Below are 12,184 nucleotides of genomic sequence, written 5' to 3' on the forward strand. Positions count from 1 at the left end.
TTCCACATAGATATGAGAAAAGAATTGCATGTTCCTTTTGTGGTTTGGATAACCATAATGTTTCTAGATGTTGGAAGAGAATGGCCACATACAGGAAACTTTTGAAGGAAAAGAAGCAAGAAGCCAAAGGTCCATTGGACAAGGCAAATCATGTTGTCAAGAGGATGCACATGCAATTCACTTACTGCCATAAGCAAGGACATCTTGCTGCAAAATGTTGGACTTTGAATCCAAAAATGCTTCCACAAAAGCTAAAGAAAGTGGAAAGAGAAGATGGCAGAAATGGAAAGGAAGATTCCATGGATGATGTGTCTCAAGATGATTCACATGATGATGCTAATGTGCAGACAAAGGTAGTACCTTTTAAAGGGATTGGTAAGAAACAGTTAGAGTTCTTATCTGATTAAGATTTCATGTCTATTGATGCATCTACATTATATTTCGTTTCAGCTTCGAAAGTACAGTGTGCTTAAGTGAAAGTTGAAGAATGAAATGCATGCATGAGCATGAGATGCATGAAAATAGGGATGTTGATGATTTCCTTATTTTTGAACATGTATGTGTAATTAACTTGCAGGGTTGATTGATTTGGCATGCATGTGATGCCACGTTGACTTGAGAGAAGTTAACTTGGTCTCCAAATGGAGATAATGATGAAGTGTTTCATCTTTTGAAAAAGAGTCCTAATGGTTTTTTTCTACATGCTTGACTAGAAGGGTCATTTGTTTAAAGGCATGTTTTGTGGGCTTGTTATCTAGTCCATCATTTATATGCAGATGTAAGACATGGAGGTGTTCACAAGCTGTGAAATCTATTTCTTTTGCTGAAGCAGGAGTTTAGGCCATCCAGTTGTTGTCTATATTTTTGTTGTTGTTAACAATTATTGTTGACAGCTTTTCAAACAGGTACAAATGAAAGTTTTGTTGAGTAGATGACTTCACATTTGTTTGAGCCACCTTGGATCAATGATCAAGGCAGAAAAGTTCAAACCACCTTCTATGCCCATTTCAGTAGAAGTTCTGCATGAAGGCAAGAAGGAAGACCGTTCTTCCTAGGAGAACCACCACATCCAGAAAGGAAAGTGCTCAGAGACTTTGGTTCAGAGGCACTATGCAAGGCCAGTGTATGGAGGCTGAAAGAAGAGGGTGTTGTTAATCTCATTTACTATCCAGATCAATATATCAGCCTTTCGGAGACCAAAAGTTCTTTAGTGGGAAGGCATGATCCAAAATGGATTTTGGATAGACTCCTAAGTCTAAGTGTTCCTCACAGAGGAAAATGAAAGTCCAATGAAGCTCTTGGAAATAGCCCCCTAGAAGAGATCATTTCATTCTAAATCTATTGCAAGTTGAATGGGCTAAAATGGGCTAAGGATGCAGAAGTTATCGTAGAAAGAAGATGCCCTTTGTTTCATTGGAAAAAGAGGCAAAATCCACTAAAAATGGCCAAAAAAACCCTTATAAAGGGAAATCGCATCGGAAAAAGGGAAAAGGCCAAACTTAAGTAGAGGTAGAAGAAACTTTGATCTGCTAATCCAATGTATCGGATTAGAGGCAGACATATATGCGATATTGGGACCCTGGACCTGGTGATTACGATCATGCGATACGCCGATTGCCGATGATCAAATCGGCAAATCGGCATCGGTGATGGATAGAACCCCTGGGCCATAGGCGACGCGATATGTGATAGCGATCGCAATGGGAAATCTCAGCCATTGGATCATGAGAGGAATGGATGGCCAGGATTAAATCGGCGATCGGCGATTGCCAGACCTGATGAATTTCATAAGCGTAATTTATAAAATTTGAAATCCATTAAAAGGGATTTTTTGTGTACTAACGTTTTTTGGTGTAAAAACCAAAATACAAAGGAAAACGCTCGAAGGTGATAAAACGAGCCCGAAGGGGAATTATAAGCCCGATTTCATAGATTTTGAGTTCTTTAAAGGCAGATTTCGGGCGGGCCTCAAGCGGTAAAGGGTTTTGGGCTGGCTCCGCCTAATCCCACAGACTGGTTGACACATGGCTGGCGGAGGAGAGAGGAAAACCACCTTTTCAGTTAGGTAATCTTCATACTCCTAAGCTGCCCGAAATTGCATGATGACCATTGGGTCGGAGATCACCCATTTTGACGGTGGAGATTATGACATCAGCCAAAGGCGGACCCAATATGCTTACAGGCTGGATGCGATAAGTTTTCAAGTCCAATAAAAGGATTTTGTCGGGTTTCTCAATTATTTCTCGTGTATTTGGGATTTTACCCAAAACACTTATGTGATGTGATATAACACCTAATGGCGGACACGATAGGGATTTTAGGGGCAACTGAATGGAATTTCATGTCCGAAAAACACGCCTGATAGTGTATTTTTAGGAAAATACCTGTGTAACGGATTTTTGTCTATTTTCGGCTTATTTCCTAGAAAATGTCTCTGATCCCTTGTAACAACTCCTAATCATCATTCCATGCTACAAACAAGTATTTTTGGAAGACGATGAAGCATTTGAAAGCCATAGATCAGTAGAGCCAGATGACCAGTCAAACAGACAATGCAGAGAAGCCAGAGAGCTACAGGGAATGGTTGAATGCAGGGAAATGGCTGGGGAACCTGAAAAGCTAGGAAAATGCCTCAAAGGAGCCAAGAGAGCTCAATTGAGAGAAGGAGGAAGGCAAGAAAAAGGCAGAAGCGGAGGAGCAAGAAGATACTACGCAGAGCAGTTGAGGGAGTCTCTGGGGACACCTGGAGATCAAGTGAAAAGCCAGAGAGCTAAAGGTTACAGAAAGCCAAAGCCAGAGCCAAAGAAGCTAGATTTGAAGAGCCAGAGCAAGAGCAAGAGCTAGAGCCAGAGCCAAGAGCTAGAGCCACGAGATAGAGCTAAGAGCCAAACTTAGAGCCAGAACCAGAGCCAGAGCCGAGAGCTAGAGCCAGAATGCCGAGAGCTTCAGAGCCAGGGAGAAGATGGTGTTCTAAGCCCACTGAGTTCTGTGTGAACCAATGGAGTTGAGCATGGAGCTTGTAAAAGAGCTTAGACCATAATCTGAGAGAGCCTAGTTGAGTTGACTAGAGCTCAAGGAGATGTAGCCCAAGAGTTTTGGGTGAACTCCATATTAAATTGTTGTCTTATGTGTTTGTTATTTGCCGTACTGTTGCACTGTTACATGTATTTACATATCAGCACAAACAATAGATTTTAAAGCACAGAAATAGTTTAAAATAAACACAAGCATACACCTATTTTCAAGCATATTTACTTCCACATTGGTTAATCATTTGTAACTTGGGAATATATAAGCTTTGGAAGTCGGAGAGGTTCTTGTAAACTAGACAAGAAGCCTAACTGCCCCATTTTCATATCATATACATATGGTGATTTGCGCATGTTGCATAGACAGTGTTGTGTACATATGGGATTGTGTGCATGTTGTATATGTGGTGTTATTTGGATGTGGTGTTGTGTACATGTTGTACATGGGGTGCTATGTGCAGGTGGTGCTATGTACATGTCGTTCACGTGGTACTATTTACATGTGGTGTTTTGTACATGTTATACATGTGTCGTTGTGTACATGTGGTGTTGTGTATGCACTGTGCAGAAGATTTTGGGTACATGTGGTGTTTTGTACATGTTGTGCAGGGGCGTTATGTACATGTTGTGCATGTGGTACTATTTACATGTCATGTTGTGTACACATCATACATGTGGTGCTGTGTCCATGTGGTGTTGTGTACACATTGTGTAGAAGTTGTTGGGTATATGTGGTGTTTTGTACACGTTGTGCAGGTGGCGCTATGTACATATGTTATTGTGTACATTCCATACATGTTATTTGTGTATATGTCCTATTGTGTTACAAGTATTGTGTAGTCATTGTATCGTGACATGTGTATTCATTGTGTTGTACTCTGTGTATGTATATGTATTTTGTTGTACACCAGGTGTAGGTGTATATGTTGTATGATGGGTGTAGGTGCATGTATTGTGTGGTTCTATGTGTATGTTATACATTGTGCATATGTGTACATGATTAAAGAGGAGATAGGACACTAGGTGCTTACCGAGTTTGGTAACCAATCTGGTGTGTGTACGAAATGGGCAAAGGAAAAATGTAGAAGCAAATGACCAATTAGAGGATAAGTTTGTGTATTTTATTTCAGTTTTACTATGGATGTGATCTATGATTCTGATTTATGATGGTAACATGTGATATTAAATTTTGGTTTATGATGATTTCATGTGATTCATGATTTTGATCTATGATATGATGTGACAGGAAGTGAACATAAGTGCAAGTGTACCTTATTAATGGGCCACCAATGAGGTATGATTCGAATTTATTTCAATTCATTTTGAGTCTAGTGGAAATTATGTACTTGTTACAGGAAAGCATGGAAAATGCATGGGTTGGGTGGTTGAAACTAGATGCAAGAATTAGAAACATCAGTGAAAGGAATTGGGACAGACAACAATATGCTAGTAAATTAGTTCAGGAGCAGGGCCATTATGGGACACTAGTACTCAATAGTGTCCATTGATTTCTGTGAGCATTCTATGACCGATATGATGGTTTTGAGGTAGGGATATTCCTTGGTTTCTCGACCTTATTGTTAGAAAATTATATATTAAGGAGAAATGGAACACATAAAATATTGCAGAACTATAAACAAAAAAAAATGCATAAGACAAGAGAGACACAGATATATGTGGTTCACCCAATTTGGGCTACATCCACCCCAAACAGCCAGTTCTTCCTTTCTATTATCCAGCAAAATGAAGAGACACAACCTACAGCAGATCTGCTGTAATATCCTCTATTTTCTCTCATAGTCTCGCCTCTCTGTTTCTCACTCAGAAAATGAACATCTATTTCACAACCTCAAATACAATGCCCTCATACAAAGAGAGGGGGTTGCCTTCTAGGGAAAAAACCATAAACTAAACATAAGTTCTACTGTCAGATCATCCGCCTAATGAACGGCCCAGATTGACTAGAAATTACTATACTTTTATAAGGCAATTTTACATCTATTTTTGGCTTCGGGGGTGCTGCCCCCGAGCCCCCGCCCGGGGACTGTTGGCCCTTAGAGCCCCCAACCAGGGGGGATCGCCCCCCTAGACCCTTGCGGGGGGTACAAGTCCCCCCTGTGTGGAGGGGTGTACAAACTTCCTGGGGTATACATCCGGCTAAAACAAAGACCTCTGAACAATCATGCTCCACACACAACAATATCCCACTTGGAGAATGATTGTAGCAACTCCACTGCTACTTCATTTGATGGACAATGACTCCTCTTTGGACCTAGCTATTTATCATCTTCATCATCATCCTTGAAGGCCAATTGAAACTGAGCATATTCTCAGTTTCTCCCTGGCTACAACTTTTGTTAGCATATCTACAGGATTCTGGCTAGTGTGTATCTTTTCCAGCTTCAACTCTCCATCTTCCAACACTGATCGTATGAAATGGTACTTGAGCTGTATGTGTTTAGCCCTAGAATGAGATGCTGAGTTCTTTGCAAGATGAATGGCACTTTGGCTATCACTGTATAACGTGCCCATATCAAGCTCCTTACCCAATTCACCCATAAACCATTGTAACCAAATCATTTGTTTACTAGTCTCTGTAGCAGCAATATACTCTACTTCTGTTGTTGAAAGTGCAACAACACTTTGGATTTTTGAAACCCAACTAACAGTTGTTCCACCAATAGTAAATACATATCCTGTAGTGCTCCTCCTGTTATCTCTGTCACCTGCCATATCTGCATCAACATATCCCTGTAGAGAAATATTTGAACCACAAAAGCATAATGCTTTATTTGTGGTACCTTTCAAATATTTGAGAATCCATTTCACTACCATCCAATGTTCCTTTCCTGGATTATTCATGTACCTTCTTTCAGCTCCCACTGCATGTGCAATATCAGGCCTTGTGCAGACCATTGCATACATTAAGCTTCCAACTACTGATGCATATGGAACTTTAGACATATAATCCACGTCTTCTTGGTTCTTTGGGCACATTTCCTTACTAAGTTTGAAATGGCTAGCAAAAGGTGTACTAACTGGTTTTGCATTATGCATATTAAATCTTTTCAACACCTTTTCTATGTACTCATTCTGAGACAAAGTTAATTTGTGATTTTTCCTGTCTCTAGTTATTCTCATACCAAGGATTTGTTTTGCAGCTCCCAAATCCTTCATTGCAAATGAATTTGCCAATTTTCTTTTGAGCACATTTATTTCTAGCATGTTAGACCCTACAACAAGCATTTCATCTACATACAATAACAATATAATATAGGTGCCATCATTTTGCTTTTTCAGATAAGCACAATGATCAGAGTGACATCTGTATAACATTGTTCAAACATAAACTTGTCAAATTTTAGATACCACTGCCTTGGAGCCTGTTTTAAGCCATACAAGCTCTTCTTCAACTTGCACACTAGTTTCTCCTTCCCTTTTACCTCATATCCTTGTGGCTATTGCATATATATCTCTTCCTCCAATTCCCCATGGAGAAAGGTTTTCTTTACATCTAACTGCTCAAGATGAAAATCTTCAGCTGCTACTAGACTTAGAATAGTTCTGATTGAAGTCATTATAACAACAGGAGAAAATATTTCATCAAAATCAATACATTTCTTCTGTGCAAACCCCTTCACCACAAGTCTAGCTTTGTACCTCTGTTTTCCTCCATCTTCTTCCTTCAACCTGTAAACCCATTTATTATGCAATGTAGTTTTTCCTGCAGGAAACCTGACTAAGTCCCAAGTCTGGTTATGCATTAATGACTCCATCTCTTCTTCCATGGCTAGCTCCCACTTCTTCCTGCTTTCAACCTGCATTGCTTCTTCGTATCATTCGGGTTCACTAGAATCAGTCAACAATAAATAATATAATCAAGGAGAGTATCGTTTAGGGGGTCTACTTATCCTGGTAGATCTTCTAACACCACTTTCAGGTGTTTGGGGTGCCTATTGCTATTGTGGTGGTTGTTGTTGTTGTGGTTGTTGATTATTATTATTTTTAGGCACCTTTACTTTTTCAGTGATTTCATCAAGAACTGCATATTCCTTGTTTTCTTTTTCATGTTTCATTTCCTGCAACTGATTCTTATACAAGACCTTTTCATTGAATATTACATCTCTGCTCCTAATGATTTTGTGATTTTCGTAATCATATAAGCGATAACCAAATTCATTAACACCATATCCAATAAAGGTACATTTCTTTGACTTTTCCTCAACCTTTGTTCTATTTTCTTTATCAATATGGACAAAGGCCTCACAACCAAAAGGCTTTCAAAAGGAGTAGTTTACCTTTTTACTTGTCCATGCTTCCTCTGGAACACCACCATCCAAGGAACTTGAAAGCCCTCTATTTATTAGATAAACAACAGTATCTATAGCTTCTACCCAAAACTATAAAGGCAATTCTGCATGCAATCTCATGCACCTTGCATGCTCCATGATTGTTCTGTTCATCCTTTCTGACACACCATTTTCTTGTGGTGTTCTTGGAACTATCTTCTCTCTGTGAATTCCATGCTCTAAATAGTACCTATCAAACTCTTTGCTGCAATATTCACCTCCATTGTCTGATCTGAGACACTTTAATTTCTTTCCTGTCTCAATCTCAACCAAAGCTTTCCATTTCTTGAAAGTATCAAATACATTAGATTTATTCTTAATACTATAAATCCAAGTTTTTCTAGTTGCATCATCAATGAAAGTAACATAATAACGAGAGCCACCGAGAGATGATACCTGAGTAGGTCCCCATACATTTGTATGCACAAGCTCTAATTTCTCGCTCTTCTTTTCTTTCCCAACTCTGAGAAATTTGACTCTCTTTTGTTTTCCATAAATGCAATTCTCACAGAATTCCAAATCAACATTCTTCAAACCCGGCAACAAATTCCTTGACTGAAGAATTTTCATCCCCTTTTCACTCATGTGTCTAAGCCTATGATGCCATAATGTTGCATCTGCTCCTTTGGAAGTTAAAGCATTAACAGAGTTAGAAATACCATTGCATAAATACAATGTACCAACCTTTTCACCTTTTGCTATTACCAGGGCTCCTTTGGTGACCTTCCAAGCTTTATCTGTGAAAGTTGTCACACAACCTTCACTGCCTAACTACCTTGTTCAAATCAGATTTTTCTTCAGATCAGGAACTTGCCTTACCTCCTTTAGTAGCCATTGGTTTCCATTATGCTATTTTACAATAACCTTACCCATTCCAACAATTTTACAGGGTTTATCATCACCCAAATGAACTTGTCCAAAATATCCTTGAACATAGTCATGAAAGTATTTATTATCAGGTGTGGCATGGAATGAGGCCCCTGAATCTGCCACCCAGGAATCAGTAATATTTTCAAAAGAAAGAATCAAATCATCTTGTAACACCTCACCTGTCACATTTGCTTCATGATTTTTTTCTCACTGTGCATATCCTTCTTTTCCCTTCCGATATCTATAGACTTTCTTTAGGTGTCCTTTCTTTCCACATTTCCAGCACACTATCCCCGATCTAGACTTGGATCTGCCTTTCCTTGATTTATTGCGATTTCCTGAGCTCTTTCCTCTTTCCATTTTTCTTCCCCTAGACTTTGCACTCAAAGCATTACCCGATGTCTCACCGAAGCTTTTCTGTCGCATTTCCTCGCTAAGGATAGCACCGACAACATCATCAAACTTTAAAGTACTAGATCCAAAGACAGAGTTACTAATGGCCATTACTAAACCATTCCAACTTTCTGGCAATGAGCACAAGAATAACAGAGCTCTAACTTCATCTTCAAAGTTTACCCCTACAGAACTTAACTGACTTGTAATTGTATTAAAATCATTTAAATGATCTGCAATGGATCCATCTTCTGACATATTCATATTAAATAACCATTTTATAAGAAACACCTTGTTTGAGGTCGAGGGCTTTTCATATAGTTTCAACAACGCCTGAATCAAACCCTCTGTCATTGTTTCCATCGAAATGTTGAAGGCGACTGACGTAGCGAGGCACAACAGTATTGTTCTGAGTGCCTTTCTATCGAGAAGGTTCCATTCTTAATCTATCATAGCCGTCGGCTTCTTTATTTTTCCGCTCAATGGTAGGTACATATCTGTCTGATACAGATAATCTTCATTCTGCATCTTCCATAACGAGAAGTTTTGGCCGTTAAATTTCTTGACCCCAAACTTACCATATTCCGCCATTGCTCCCACTCGAATGAGGAGCCCTTCTTTCCTACGAGTTTATCAGCCAAGTAGACCTTCAGCTCTGATACCAGTTGTTAGAAAATTATATATTAAGGAGCAATGGAACACATAAAATATTGCAAAAATATAAACACCAAAAACACATAAGACAAGAGTTTTATAGACATTTTTGGGCCCTACAACCCCAAGCATGAAATGTCCATAAACCAAGGGCTCCTAAGTCCCTAAAAGTGTTGTTCTAACCCCTAAAGGAACAAGGTCAATGGATTATAGCTTCTCCCAGAAGTTCTCCATGAGAAACTTCTCAGAATTGGTCAAAACAGGATCATTGCAGCTGCTCCACTGACTAAGTGCATTGCATCTCACCCAAATACACTGTGAGGGTGTGTTGCATTTCAAAAGTCCCTTCTGTGGGGTGTGATGGGAGAGAAATGACAAATGGCAGTGTCATTCCGCGAGGTGGAGAGGCAATGGAAGCTTCTAGAATCTTCTCCTGTGACACTTGCCTCACTGAATTCGACCAAGGATGAGTAAGAGGCCATCAGTCTCCAAGTGGAAGCAAGAACTATCATAGGGAAGACACTAATCAAATCACAAGCTGACTCATTCCCCTTACAGATATCTATATATGGATCCCTCATCCCAGAGATCCAGAGGCTGGAATTTTGCATATTGTAAGGAATTGCTGTTGGTTTCTTGAGACAAACATCATATTGTTGGGTGATCTAAGCTTTGTTTGAGGTGAAGAGGGGCTTCTTTGCTGGGAGGTTGATGATGGGTCAGAACAACTGGTTGTAACTCCTCCTGGCTCTTTTCTTGTTTTATCAATAAAAGCTATTTGAGTTTTCCTCCATGCTTTTGTGTCATTGATGCTTGTTACATTTGTATGGTCGATTTACATCTGATCCTAGATTGTTTATGATTATAGTCCATGTCTTTGTATAGTTCTATGCTTCTGTGATCTTACAGGTACTTTGTGAAGCTGGGCGTGCAACGGAGTAGGTAGCTGAGGACTATCAAAGAAGAGAGGGATCAAATCAGGAGATTGGCGCAAGACAGAGGTTGGTCTACCTGTTCCTCTCTATCTATAATTCATAAAGGAAAAACAAAAGTAGCTTTTCTCTGTTTGTTTCTAAGGCAGTTGTCACACCTTAGTGGGATAGAGCAGTTCTATATAGACACTTTTCCCTGTAACAAAATGGCGACTCCGCTGGGGAACTAATTAGTTTGTTTGTTTATCATTCTTTGTTGTTTCTTTCATAAACTTACGAGTAGCATTCGAACTGCATTTGCCATAACAAATGCAAAGTAGACAACTGCTACTTCAATCCATCTACTAGATCTGTTTGTGATTTAAACAACTGATTCACAAACTATCTGATTTCCCTTGTGATAGCTCTTAGATCCTCCTTAGATCTACCCCTGATTGTTGCATTACTGATTTCTTTTTGCTCGGCCAAAACCCAAGAACTGAACTGCAAATTGTGACCTGGAACCTGAACAGAGTCTCGTTTCTAGCCCAGCGCAGGTACTGTTCAGAGATTCTGAATTTCAGCACACATCCCGAGTGGACAACCTGCGCTGCATTTCAGATTCTCTGTGTTACAGGTGCGCTGATCAGACTAGTTCTGTGCAGTTGTGGCTTCTGTGGTTCTTTCTTTCCAGTTCTATTCTTGAATTTTGCTACCTGTGATCAGTATATGTCTATTTGAAACCCCTTTTTCTTAATGTTATTCCCCCTCCTTTGTACAAAATAACTGTAGATGTTTTTGTGTGTTTGTTGAGTCATTTACAGTTCTCCTTTACAAAAGTAGCGTAATCGTACTGTCGTCCTTTGATTTGAAACTATCGCAAGTGTCGATTTCAATTGTAGGAAAGAGTTTAATTGCTGTTGATGGTCGATTATCCTATTACTATTGCTTTTGGTCTGAATTTGTAATTTTCTAGTGTCGAGAACAAGTATTCATTTCAAAATCGTAAGGTGTTGTGATCGTCTCCATTTTTTGATTTCGAAAAGAAACTTGTTGATATTTGTCGCTTGAAAAGAAATTCAGATTTGTGCATCAACTTTCTTTTTAGCATTCATATACTAAGAAAGTCGAAAAACAAATACATGCATGTGCATTTGCATATAGACAGTCTGATTGGCTTGATTTAGGAAAGTGCATTTAGAGTGTGCTCTTTGCTCTTTGTGAAAAGATTCTGTCTTTATTTTCCCTAGTAGCTAGGATTTTCATTGCATAAAGGAGATAAAAAGTTTGTTTATCATCTTAAATTGCATTTTAGGAATTACATCTACATATCGTGGTGAACCCGAAAGGCGAACTTCATAAACAAGATCAACTTAAAGTAAATTTAATGAATCTAACAACGCTTTGGAACTTAACGCACAACATTTAGAAGTCTAGGCTACAGACGTATTCCAGCGTCGTAAAGCCTGGTAACTATTGTTCTCACTGAAGGTTGGGTGATTCCTCCACTTTGAGACGATAAGTGCCAGTACGAACTTGTGCTCCCATGTACCGTCGAGTATATTTTGGGAGACCCCAATAGGCTTAATCCTTTATCTATAGGAAGCCGTGTCTGCCGCCCTATCGATCGCAATGCACTGAACACAGCATTCGGGAAGATTGACTGTCGTACCGTAAAAAGTATTCTACAGTTTTGCGATTGATTTGGTAATCCCTCTACCTAGATTTCCAGAGTAGTCCCTTTCGTTCCTTTTCAGACTCCTTAACGGAAAAGGTCCATCTGAGCACTTGTCACTTCAGGCTCATGAAAAATTGAAGGAGACTAGAGTCATCTTTTGTTTTTTCTCGACTCTTAAAAATTGAAAAAACAAGTTGTGTCAAAGCGTCTAAAATTTATTTTAAACGGAATATTCATTACCCTTTCCTACGTTGATCTTGGGCTGAGAAAATGGAATCCACCAACCAAGGAATTCCCCTT

Source organism: Pinus tabuliformis, chromosome 5_2 (genome assembly GCF_031772625.1).
Source record: "Pinus tabuliformis cultivar Carrire ecotype Pingquan chromosome 5_2, CPIR1, whole genome shotgun sequence".
Classification (NCBI taxonomy): Eukaryota; Viridiplantae; Streptophyta; class Pinopsida; order Pinales; family Pinaceae; genus Pinus; species Pinus tabuliformis.